Here is a 13999-nt window from a genome sequence, read left to right as displayed (position 1 = left end):
AACATGGAGAACGTTTTAGACCATATTCAGGCCAAGAACGAGGACTTAGAAGTGCGGTCCCAGCGCAATATTAACCGTATTACTGGGGTGCCAGAGTCCACCAATGTGAGCAAAATTGAGACTTATATTGAACGCCTCATTTCAGACATCTTTGGCACTGACCAATTCTCCAACATGTTTATAGTAGACCGTGCCCATCGATCCCTAGCAGCCCGCCCGGTCTAGGGGTGCCTCCCCGTCCAGTCATCGCCAGGATCTTGAACTACAGGGATCGTGACATAATCCTTAGGATGTCAAGAGAGAAAGGCACTATCATCCATCAGGGCAAAACACTGGCCATCTTCCCTGATTTCACGGTGGCTATTCAGACAGCCCGCGAGAATTTGGCGCTGTTAAAAAATTCTTGCAAGCAGAGGGGGTCCCTTACGCAATGCTGTACCCGGCCCGGCTCTGCATTGGGGTGGACGGTGACAGCAAGATATTCTCTTCCTCGAAGGCCGAGATGGAACATGACAAACAGCTGAAGCACAGGAGACGTGAATCTACTACTGCCCCAGATGAGTAGTGGTGGGATGCATCAACCAACTTGGACTTTGTGATTCTCTTCGGTTCCTCCATGAGACTACTCTTCATAATGCTTGTCTCATTATTTGATGTTGATTGCTCCTATATACTTTCAGGCACATGCATCATTGTTTAAGATTGCGATTCTTTATTTGCGATTTTTAAGGAATCACAAATAAAGAATCGCAAAACCTGATGTAACAAAAAAATTGCGAAAATTTAAAGAATCGCTAAATATCGTAAAAATAATAGCGGTTTCGGTAATTGTGAAATCGCTAATAGCGATTTTGCTATTTGCGAAATCGCTATTACTGAAGTCGCTTTTTGATGCATCTTGATGACATCAGAACCATCAGTCAGCAACAGAAGCCTCATTTTCTGTGCACAGTCATAGGTAGAGAAGGGAGCTGGCACTGGGAGCTGAACAGGAGTGGGATTGAGACATTGGAAACACCTGGCGTTTGTAAAACAAATGGAAACTTCACAAATGGCAGAGGACAGCCAAACAGGCAAGAAGAGGAACATTACATTTTCAGAAAAAGAAATTGACACCCTCATTGATGGAGTTGTCCACAGCCACGATAAGCTGTTTGGGAAATTATCATTAAAAGTGGCAGAGCAGGAGAAACACAAAATATGGATCCGGATCCAAAACAGGGTGAATGCCATTGGGGTGACACACCGCACCATCGATGAGTTGAAGAAAAGATGGCACGACCTGCGTAGTTGAGCTAAGGTGCGCATTGCTGACCGGCTGAAGGAAGCAAGGAAGACAGGAGGGGGGATACCAACAGACACTGGGAACACTCCCGTGGAGGACATGGTTGAATCCACAATCCAGCCTGAAGCTGTTGTTGTGACACAGATAGGCACGTTAGGAGCAGCAAACACATCTGAAGGCAAGATGAATGCATGTTACCATTGTCCTAAATTATAAAGGTAGAACATCACCTAAGTACAGCACGAGTGCACACTTTGAACATGCAGTACACAATGTATTCATAAATGGAAGTGCCTTATGGGAGACGTAGACAGGTCAAGTAGTTACGACAAACACACAAATAGGAAAAAATCAACTCAAAATATTCTATTTAATAACAAAGCAAAAAAATTGATTACTGTGACATGACATCACAGATATAAATTAATGCTGTTTTGCACTGTTAAACCTCACAGTTGCAGAATGTGTAGAAGCTGAGAATAGTGACTACCAGGACATACAGGACACCGAGCAGTTGAAAATATGGACACACCGGTGATGCCAACAAATCCATCACAGTGCCCCAAACACACACAGGGCAACTGTCCCACCACTGGTCACCATGGATTCTGATGATGAGGCAAATGCAACACAAGAGGCCAGCCATGGCCAAGCTACTTCCATTCCAAATCCACATACACAGGTCCGCAGAAGCAATGTCAGAATCCGGCGTAGAAGAGCTAGATCACTCAGAACACAGCAGGAGGACCGACCAAATGATGTCTGGGGTGGTCTTGACGGTCAGATGCTCCATATGCGGCACCTGCAGGCCAAAAACACACGTTCAGTACAGATACAAATTGGGAAGATGGCAGCCAACATTACAGTATTGTCAGATTGTGTTCAGCAACTGGCCAAGTTTATGCAGGAGGGAAATGTATCCCAGAAAAGACACCATCGTCAACTAATGCAGCACCTCAACATCTAGGCTAAGTCCAATAATAGACTGGCCACAACAACTGCACTGCTGGCACGTAGGTCTGTGACCATGCAAACAGAAATGCCTCATTGGATTGGGGATGTGGCTAAGGCTCTGGACCAGGTGACCAATGCAGTGGAAATTATGCATGCTTCCACAATTGCGGCCAACATGTCCACGCAGGAAGAGGGTAGTGAGGAGGCCTCAAGCATGAGTAGTATAGCTATGCCAGTTACCACTGCAGGAAGACGCAACACACGCAGCAGTACCCCCTCCGCTACCAACATGAGGGATGAAGATGCTGGCTCTGACAGGTGTCTGGGTGTTCGTGGGAAAAAGCGCTAAACTGCCATGTACAATGACATTCTGATATGGTGACATAACCATTGATGTAATCAAACATTTTGACTGACTTACAAGTCATTATTTATTTTCATACCACTTATGTCCATTACTGAAAATCCTGTGCCACTGGTCACATTAAAAGTGTGCTTCGACACTCATGTCATAAGTTTTTTTAAATAAAACATACTTTGATTGCAATATGCACTTTTTGTGTCATCATTACTCACCTCAGAAATAATTTTGTCTGATGTACAATCTTCTCATGCGCCCTTCTGCTGCGCTTGCCCCTTGTGCTGCACAGCGGTGTGGCACTTGCTGGTTCTCATCCTCCGAGTCGCTTTCAGACACCTCGATTTCCATGCCTCACTTTGTCGCAATATTGTGCAGCATGGCACATGCTGCTACTATCTTGCAGCATTGTTCAGGGTTGTATTGACGTCCTCCACCGGTCTTATGGATGCATCTGAATCAGCTCTTCAGCAGTCAAAATGTGCGCTCTATGATGTTCATTGTTGAAATATGCGGTGCATTGTACCTCTGTTGGTTGGCAGTTGTAGGATTGAGGTAAGGCATCAAAAGGTAATTCTAAAAGGCGTATGGGCTGTCACCTATATGTAAGTAAGCAAAGGGTCAGTGGCAGTTTGACATTGGCATACATACAATGACTGTGAGAATCAATTACACATATTTACCAAGCAGATGTCCCTCTCCAAATTCTCCCCTGACAAGATGGTTGTGAATGACACTTTGCTTGAATATATAAGAATCATGTGCACTCCCTGGAAATTGCACCACAATGTCAGTAATTATGTTTTTGTCATTGCAAACAATCTGAATATTAAGGGAATGATAATATTTTCTATTTCTAAATAGACATTCATGTGCTGCAGAGGGACATATTGCCACATGGGTGCAATCAATACAACCTAAAACATGTGGGTAGCGAGCTACTGGTAAAACTCCTGGGTCATGCGATGTGGTGGGAAAATTGATGTGTGACCCGATCCGGGCCATCATGGCATCAAGGAATGCTTTGAATATTCTTGAAAGTGCGATTTGCGACACTCCTCCAGCTACTGCAATGACCCCCTGAAAACTGCCTGACGCCAGTAGATGTAGGCAACATAGGACCTGCACATGCGTTGGGATACCATTGGTCCTACGTGTCTGTCATTGCAGAATGGGATCCAATACATTAATTAGATCATGGATCATTGCTGCATTGAGCCTATACTGATCGTATATCTCATCCTCTTGCTGTCCTAGCAAAGTTATGCAGACTCTGAAAATGCGTTCATTTATTTGCCTCCATCTGTATCCAGCAGCCTGCAGCCTCATCCTCCTCACCATCAGGTAAATCCCTGCCATTGTGAAATGTGGTAGCTCGTTCTGGGTGTGTTTACATTTATTTTCAGCTGTATCTGAATTTCACCTGGTTGTGATCCTTCTTATTTAGCACTTGCAAAATTGCAATTTTCTGTAAAATCGCAATTTGCTATTTTTCATGCATATATTTTGCGATTCTTTATTTGCGGTTCACTATTTGGGAGACGCAAATACAGAATCGCAATAATATTCGCAGATTGTTTAGCGATTCTTTATATTTGCGAAAACTTGTGTTTCCCAGAATATGCACTTGGTACATTGCTAGACGGTATTTTGCGATTGCAAAAGCCATTTTATAGCGACTCGTTAATATTACGATTTTTAAAACACTTGATGCATGTGCCTGATCTCGAACCCACATGCTACTTCTTTTGAGCCATTGCCCTTAGGCTCTTCTCCTTGTTCTGAAACTAAACTATTAAGGGTTGCTGTGGGAGCCCCTTCTGGGCTGATTGCCACTTGGTTATAGTCCTGGCCATGTACGGTATGTTTCTCTTCTAACCTGCAACGTTCAGGAGTTTAGGCACTCAGCTTAAGACCGACTGTTACTGTTGTTAATTGTATGCAATTCAGTGTAATGGACCAGCTCGGCCACCTCCCACTATGTGGGAGGCTAGTAGCACTCTGTGCCCCCCGCAAATGGGTGTACCCCAAATCTACTCTATAGTTGTTGGGTTGTGGGGGGAGGGTTGGGATGGGCATTGGGATGGCTTTGGCATGTTGGGGCTGCTGAAGTGGGTGGTGGGTGAGGGGGGTTTATTTCTGGAAAGGCAGAATGAAGATTGTACCTTCTCGGACAGACACCATGAATGTTGGCATTTGAAGTCTGGTTATCACCTGTGACACATATGTTTATGTGTTTACCTATGGCTGGTACTCCATGATGAATAGTGTGATCAAGTTCCTTACCTGGAATGTCCGTGGCCTAAACACACCTAAAAAGATCAGATCGGTGTTTGCATATTTAGACCGTATGGGAGTGCAGGTTGCCCTTCTACAAGAAACTCACCTGACTGTGGAATCAGCTGGCAAAGTGGGCACTTGATGGGCAAGTGTGCGGGCCTCTTCTTCCTTCCTAACCTACTCTAGGGGTGTATCAACCCTAGTTAAGAAAGAGGTGCCTTTTGCTGTGATCAGATCTGAAATGGATGATAGTGGTTGGGTTGCCATGGTGTATGGCCGCTTATCCAGAGAGAGTGCGTTGATTGTGAATGTTTACGGACCGAATGTGGATGACCCCTCGTTTTATTTGGATGTGTGGCATCGAATATCGTCGTTCCCCCCAGCGTCAGTCATATGGGGGGGGGATTTTAATCTGTGCTTAGATACTACCATAGACCGAACTGGTGGTAGCGAGGCCCGACCTAAACGTGCTAAGGATATATTACTGGGGCTTCTGGATACTGGTCACCTACATGACGTCTGGTGTAAAAGTCATCTCGCAGGTCGGGAGAGCATGTTTGCTTTCTCGGTGCACGGCTCATGGTCCCGCATTGATTTCTGACTGGTTTTGAAGTTGGTTTGTACCTGGACAACAGAGGTATCACATGAGGCCTGAACTTTATCAGACCACTGCCCAGTACTCCTCACGTTACAGATTCTAACATATCAGCCCTATGCTTCCAGTATTTTAGCTGACTATAGCGGAAGCCATAAAATACTATTTTAGAGAAAACGAGGGAACAGTAGAAAGTGCGGGAATGCTCTGGGAAGCATTTAAAGTTACCGTGAGGGGGCTTGCAAAGTTGTCCAGTCTGGTGTCTTGTGCGATATCTAACGACATATAAAAAACTTGGCCTCTTACATCTCTAAATTAGAACGGGAATTTGAATCCAACCCAACCACTGCCAAGCGGGCCTCCATATGGGAACTGGTCACGGAACACAATGAGACTGTCGACCAGGAGCTACTGCATTGTTCCTGGTGTCGAATAGCACAATACTGTGGTGAGGGGGCCCACCCTGGCCGCTCGCTGGTTCAGAAGCTATCTGTACTGCGAAGCCAGGAAAACATAACTGAACTTCTCGATGAAACCGGCAGGGGAGATACATGAATATCTTGATGATATGGCCCTTGGGTGGCTAATCCAATGGCCAACGGGAATACCTTGTGCAACCATTTGATGAAGAGGAAGTAAAAGAGCCCATTATGTCACTCCCGACCTGCAAGGCTGCAGGCCGGACGGACGGACTGCCTAGCGAATTTTATAAGGCCTATGAGGCAGACCTCGCTCCTCGGCTTCTGGCAGTTTATGTGGAGGCCTAGGAGAACGGGACGCTGCCCCCTTCGCTCCGCGAGGCCCTACTGGTCACACAATTGAAACCAGATAAGCCATCAAATCAGTACGGATCATACCGACCGCTTTCTATTATTAATATTGACTCAAAGATTTTAGAAAAAATGATCGCTATTAGGGTGCAACCCTTGGTTCCCCTATTAGTACTGCCAGATCAGTCAGGATTAGTCACGGAGCGCTCCACCACTCATAACTTGCGCACGCTTTTTCCACTCTGCATTATTTTGAGTCAGATTTCCAAGCAGCGGCCGTGCTGCTAGATGCAGATAAGGCCTTTGAGGCGCTGCAGTGGCCTTTCATGTTCACAGTACTGAGCAGGATGGGCTTTCCCCCTTTTTTTCTGCAGTGGCTCAGGGTACTGTATAGTGACCCAGTTGCCAGGGTGTGGGTGTCCTCCTTGTTCCCCATCGGAAGAGGCACAAGGCAGGGGTGCCGTTGTCACCTATGCTTTTTGCCTTAGCACTGGAACCCCTCGCCTGCAAGCTGCGCCAAAGACAAGCTGCAGCTGCTCTGCGGTTCTGACAACAGCCATTGATAGTTTCCCTTTATGCAGATGACATGTTGCTATATGTTCGCCACCCTGCGGTCCATCTGCGCTACTCAGGGAGTATGTACAGTTTGAACGCTTCTCTGGCCAAGGGATAAATTGGTCTAAATCGGTGGTGTTCCCACTAACTGCACTCACTAAAGAAGTGGAGCTGGATTTCCCATTGATGTGGACATCTGACTCTGCGAAATATCTGGGGGTTTGGGTGCACATCGTTATCTCTGAGAATTACGGCCGCACGATGACCCGCATTTCTGAACAGGCTGCGATATGGGCACACCTGCCCCTCTCTTTGGCGGATAGGATTGCAGTAGTGAAGATGGTGTTTTTGCCTAAATTGTTGTATTTATTCGTCGAAATCCCTATAAAACTAAATATAGTGCAGTTCTGAACTCTCCAGTTTGCACTGTGTGGGAAGGTAAGAAGCCCAGGTGTAGTTGGGACCTGTTGGTGCAGCCATTTCACCGTGGAGCATTTGAGGCTCCTGATCTTCGCCTTTATTACATGTGCGCCCAGGCGCAATTTGCACACTACTGGCATTTCCCACAGAGGTATAAGCCCCATGTGGCTATTAAGGCAGATGCTGTACTTCCCGTCCCACTTCAGGCAGTGGCTCTATCGGGGGCTCGGTAGGTCTGCGGACCGAGAACAACCCCACGCAGTGCACGACGTGGGCCTGGCGAATGCTTGCGACTAGGGCGCAGATATCCTACCTGTATGCGCCGATACTGCCATTACTTTCCCATCCTGAAATTTCTGCGGCACAGGAGGCGCCTGCCATATGAGAATTGGCCACAGCTGGCATCTCTCCGCTGGGTGACCTATTCTTGGGGGGTCAATTTAAAACATTAATAGAGGCACAGAATGGCTCAGAGAGTGGCTTTATGTTTAATTTCACGTACGTCTGGGTTTATCAAGCTGTCCGTGTGGCGTATCCATCTTACCGTGCTGAGCCCAAAACTTTACAAGCACTACAGGTGCTGCTGACGGGAGAGAGTAAAAAAAGCTAATCACACGACTCTATAATGCCTCCTTTCGTGAATGTGACCCAGAGGAACATCTCTCTTGATTGCGCTGGCTGACGGCGCTCGGCATTCCTATTGCGCCGGAGGTCTGGATGGCGTGCTGTCAGCTTACTGGCCGCCTCATGGCCAATTGTAATCTTAGAATTATTTATTTGAAATTCCTGCATCAGGTATATTATTCGCCCCTACAGCTATATAAATATGGTCTAAAGGACACCACCAATTGTGTGAGATGTGGAGCAGCGGACGCGGATATTTTCCATGTTGCCTGGATGTGTACGAGTGTGCTTGCATTTTGGACTGCGGTGGTGGCCATTCTCTCTGATGTTGTGTTGGAACCTGTGTGCTTCTCCACTGAGTTATGTTTGCTGGGTTGTGTCAAGCGCCTTTAGCCCTGCAACAGGCGAATTGTTGCAGTTTCTACTCTTTTCGCAAAAAGGGCAGTGGCGCAGTGTTGGGAGCCAAAACCTCGCCCACTATAAAAAAAAAGTGGCTCTGCGACCTGGTGTATTGTAGGAATCAGCTTTAGCTATATGAGAAAGAGCTGCCGGAATCCTCTCACTCCAAAGATTTTTGGGCCCCTTTAACGGAGTATTTGGTGTCTCATCCTGACCTACTGTGAGTGGTATGTGTTGCTACCCCTATAGGATTTCTATTTCTACAACATATAGGCTATAAGATGCAGCTAGACTGCTACTAGGACACTAGTAGTTTCCAATGTGACACCTTGGAATTGAAGCAGGCTTATCCTTGAATCATGTGTGGACCAGATGGAAGAACTTTATAAAAAATAGTTCCCGCTATCAAAGGCCATAAATGGATGCCTTGTTGTCCGAAATATACTGTAATTCTGCTATTGTTCTGCCAGGGTAGGTGAGGGAGAGGAGTTGGGGCGGTGTAGCAGGTTTTATACGATCTTCTTGCTTTCAATGACTTTGTACTATTGATTGTCCACCTCGCTTTAAAATCAATAAAATAAATAAAAATAAAAAAATATTATTCAGCTGTGTCTTTTACTTATTTACTATTTTGGTGATTCTAAGGGGCACATGCATCAAGATTCATTTTTGAGATTCCTTAATAGCGAATTTTAAGAAATCGCTATTACAGTATTGCAAAGAGAATGCATCAATATTTTTGCAATAACTTGGCTATTCAGTAAAAATCTCTATCGCTAATAGTCATTCCGCTATTACCGAATCGTTAATACCAAATCCGCTAATACAGAATCGCAAATAGCGATTTACCCATATTGCTACATTTGGATGACATCACAACTAGGGAGTGAATCTGGGAATGCTCACACCTGTTCAAAGAGAGAGTCAGAGGAGGAGTCGGACTGATTGAGCTGAGCAGGAACAAGCTGTTTGGAAGCGGAATCTGTGAAAACAACAGCATGGCTACAGAAACAGGGGACAAGAAAGGTGAAGGAAGGAAAAGGAAGCTGAAATTCAGCAAAAAAGAACTGGAAATCCTCATTGAGGAAGTGATGCTGAGCCACGATAAACTCTTTGGAAAACTGTCTTTGCAGGTTGCAGTCAGTAAAAAGAAAAATTTGGCTGGATATCCAATCGAAGTTAAGGGGGTCATGCAACGCTAAACATGTTTATAGTAGACCGTGGCCATCGTTTCCTAGCTGCCCGCCCGGTCTAGGGGTGCCTCCCCGTCCCATCATCGCCAGGATCTTGAACTACAGGGATCATGACATAATCCTTAGGATGTCAAAAGAGAAAGGCACTATCATCCATCAGGGCAAAACACTGGCCATCTTCCCTGATTTCACGGTGGCTATTCAGACAGCCCGCGAGAATTTGGCGCTGTTAAAAAATTCTTGCAAGCAGAGGGGGTCCCTTACGCAATGCTGTACCCGGCCCGGCTCTGCATTGGGGTGGACGGTGACGGCAAGATATTCTCTTCCTCGAAGGCCGAGATGGAACATGACAAACAGCTGAAGCACAGGAGACGTGAATCTACTACTGCCCCAGATGAGTAGTGGTGGGATGTATCAACCAACTTGGACTTTGTGATTCTCTTCGGTTCCTCCATGAGACTACTCTTCATAATGCTTGTCTCATTATTTGATGTTGATTGCTCCTATATACTTTCAGGCACATGCATCATTGTTTAAGATTGCGATTCTTTATTTGCGATTTTTAAGGATTCACAAATAAAGAATCGCAAAACCTGGTGTAACAAAAAAAATGCGAAAATTTAAAGAATTGCTAAATATCGTAAAAATAATAGCGGTTTCGGTAATTGTGAAATCGCTAATAGCGATTTTGCTATTTGCGAAATCGCTATTACTGAAGTCGCTTTTTGATGCATCTTGATGACATCAGAACCAGCAGTCAGCAGCAGAAGCCTCATTTTCTGTGCACAGTCATAGGTAGAGAAGGGAGCTGGCACTGGGAGCTGCACAGGAGTGGGATTGAGACATTGGAAACACCTGGCGTTTGTAAAACAAATGGAAACTTCACAAACGGCAGAGGACAGCCAAACAGGCAAGACGAGGAACATTACATTTTCAGAAAAAGAAATTGACACCCTCATTGATGGAGTTGTCCACAGCCATGATAAGCTGTTTGGGAAATTATCATTAAAAGTGGCAGAGCAGGAGAAACACAAAATATGGATCCGGATCCAAAACAGGGTGAATGCCATTGGGGTGACACACACCGCACCATCGATGAGTTGAAGAAAAGAAGGCACGACCTGCGTAGTTGAGCTAAGGTGCGCATTGCTGACCGGCTGAAGGAAGCAAGGAAGACAGGAGGGGGGATACCAACAGACACTGGGAACACTCCCGTGGAGGACATGGTTGAATCCACAATCCAGCCTGAAGCTGTTGTTGTGACACAGATAGGCACGTCAGGAGCAGCAAACACATCTGAAGGCAAGATGAATGCATGTTACCATTGTCCTAAATTATAAAGGTAGAACATCACCTAAGTACAGCACGAGTGCACACTTTGAACATGCAGTACACAATGTATTCATAAATGGAAGTGCATTATGGGAGACGTAGGCAGGTCAAGTAGTTACGACAAACACACAAATAGGAAAAAATCAACTCAAAATATTCTATTTAATAACAAAGCAAAAAAATTGATTTCTGTGACATGACATCACAGATATAAATTAATGCTGTTTTGCACTGTTAAACCTCACAGTTGCAGAATGTGTAGAAGCTGAGAATAGTGACTACCAGGACATACAGGACACCGAGCCGTTGAAAATATGGACACACCGGTGATGCCCACAAATCCATCACGTGCCCCAAACACACACAGGGCAACTGTCCCACCACTGGTCACCATGGATTCTGATGATGAGGCAAATGCAACACAAGAGGCCAGCCATGGCCAAGCTACTTCCATTTCAAATCCACATACACAGGTCCGCAGAAGCAATGTCAGAATCCGGCGTAGAAGAGCTGGATCACTCAGAACACAGCAGGAGGACCGACCAAATGATGTCTGAGGTGGTCTTGATGGTCAGATGCTCCATATGCAGCACCTGCAGGCCAAAAGCACACGTTCAGTACAGATACAAATTGGGAAGATGGCAGCCAACATTACAGTATTGTCAGATTGTGTGCAGCAACTGGCTAAGGTTATGCAGGAGGGAAATGTATCCCAGAAAAGACACCATCGTCAACTAATGCAGCACCTCAACATCTAGGCTAAGTCCAATAATAGACTGGCCACAACAACTGCACTGCTGGCACGTAGGTCTGTGACCATGCAAACAGAAATGTCTCATTGGATTGGGGATGTGGCTAAGGCTCTGGACCAGGTGACCAATGCAGTGGAAATGATGCATACTTCCACAATTGCGGCCAACATGTCCACGCAGGAAGAGGGTAGTGAGGAGGCCTCAAGCATGAGTAGTATAGCTATGCCAGTTGCCACTGCAGGAAGACGCAACACACGCAGCAGTACCCCCTCCGCTACCAACATGAGGGATGAAGATGCTGGCTCTGACAGGCGTCTGGGTGTTCGTGGGAAAAAGCGCTAAACTGCCATGGACAATGACATTCTGATATGGTGACATAACCATTGATGTAATCAAACATTTTGACTGACTTACAAGTCATTATTTATTTTCATACCACTTATGCCTATTACTTAAAATCCTGTGCCACTGGTCACATTAACAGTGTGCTTCAACACTCATGTCATAAGTTTTTTTAAATAAAACATACTTTGATTGCAATATGCACTTTTTGTGTCATCATTACTCACCTCAGAAATAATTTTGTGTGATGCACAATCTTCTCATGCGCCCTTCTGCTGCGCTTGCCCCTTGTGCTGCACAGCGGTGTGGCACTTGCTGGTTCTCATCCTCCGAGTTGCTTTCAGACACCTCGATTTCCATGCCTCACTTTGTCGCAATATTGTGCAGCATGGCACATGCTGCTACTATCTTGCAGCATTGTTCAGGGTTGTATTGATGTGCTCCACTGGTCTTATGGATGCATCTGAATCAGCTCTTCAGCAGTCAAAATGTGCGCTCTATGATGTTCATTGTAGAAATATGCGGTGCATTGTACCTCTGTTGGTTGGCAGTTGTAGGATTTAGGTAAGGCGTCAAAAGGTAATTCTAAAAGGCGTATGGGCTGTCACCTATATGTAAGTAAGCAAAGGGTGAGTGGCAGTTTGACATTGGCATACATACAATGACTGTGAGAATCAATTACACATATTTACCAAGCAGATGTCCCTCTCCAAATTCTCCCCTGACAAGATGGTTGTGAATGCCACTTTGCCTGAATATATAAGAATCATGTGCACTCCCTGGAAATTGCACCACAATGTCAGTAATTATGTTTTTGTCATTGCAAACAATCTGAATATTAAGGGAATGATAATATTTTCTATTTCTAAATAGACATTCCTGTGCTGCAGAGGGACATATTGCCACATGGGTGCAATCAATACAACCTAAAACATGTGGGTAGCGAGCTACTGATAAAACTCCTGGGTCATGCGATGTGGTGGGAAAATTGATGTGTGACCCGATCCGGGCCATCATGGCATCAAGGATTGCTTTGAATATTCTTGAAAGTGCGATTTGCGACACTCCTCCAGCCACTGCAATGACCCCCTGAAAACTGCCTGACGCCAGTAGATGTAGGCAACATAGTACCTGCACATGCGTTGGGATAGCATTGGTCCTACGTGTCTGTCATTGCAGAATGGGATCCAATACAATAATTAGATCATGGATCATTTCTGCATTGAGCCTATGCTGATCGTATATCTCATCCTCTTGCTGTCCTAGCAAAGTTATGCGGCCTCTGAAAATGCGTTCATTTATTTGCCTCCATCTGTATCCAGCAGCCTGCAGCCTCATCCTCCTCACCATCAGGTAAATCCCTGCCATTGTGAAATGTGGTAGCTCGTTCTGGGTGTGTTTACATTTATTTTCAGCTGTATCTGAATTGCACCTGGTTGTGATCCTTCTTATTTAGCACTTGCAAAATTGCAATTTTCTGTAAAATCGCAATTTGCTTTTTTTCATGCATATATTTTGCGATTCTTTATTTGCGGTTCACTATTTGGGAGACGCAAATACAGAATCGCAATAATATTCGCAGATAGTTTAGCGATTCTTTATATTTGCCAAAACTTGTGTTTTCGCAAATATGCACTTGGTACATTGCTACACGGTATTTTGCGATTGCAAAAGCCATTTTATAGCGACTCGTTAATATTACGATTTTTAAAACACTTGATGCATGTGCCTGATCTCGAACCCACATGCTACTTCTTTTGAGCCATTGCCCTTAGGCTCTTCTCCTTGTTCTGAAACTAAACTATTAAGGGTTGCTGTGGGAGCCCCTTCTGGGCTGATTGCCACTTGGTTATAGTCCTGGCCATGTACGGTATGTTTCTCTTCTAACCTGTAACGTTCAGGAGTTTAGGGACTTTTACTGTTGTTAATTGTATGCAATTCAGTGTAATGGACCAGCTCGGCCACCTCCCACTCTGTGGGAGGCTAGTAGCACTCTGTGCCTCCCCGCAAATGGGTGTACCCCAAATCTACTCTATAGTTGTTGGGTTGTGGGGGGAGGGTTGGGATGGGCATTGGGATGGCTTTGGCATGTTGGGGCTGCTGAAGTGGGTGGTGGGTGAGGGGGGTTTATTTCTGGAAA

The sequence above is a fragment of the Lissotriton helveticus genome, chromosome 3_2 (genome assembly GCF_964261635.1).
Source record: "Lissotriton helveticus chromosome 3_2, aLisHel1.1, whole genome shotgun sequence".
Classification (NCBI taxonomy): Eukaryota; Metazoa; Chordata; class Amphibia; order Caudata; family Salamandridae; genus Lissotriton; species Lissotriton helveticus.
Note: the sequence above shows the minus strand (reverse complement) of the source record.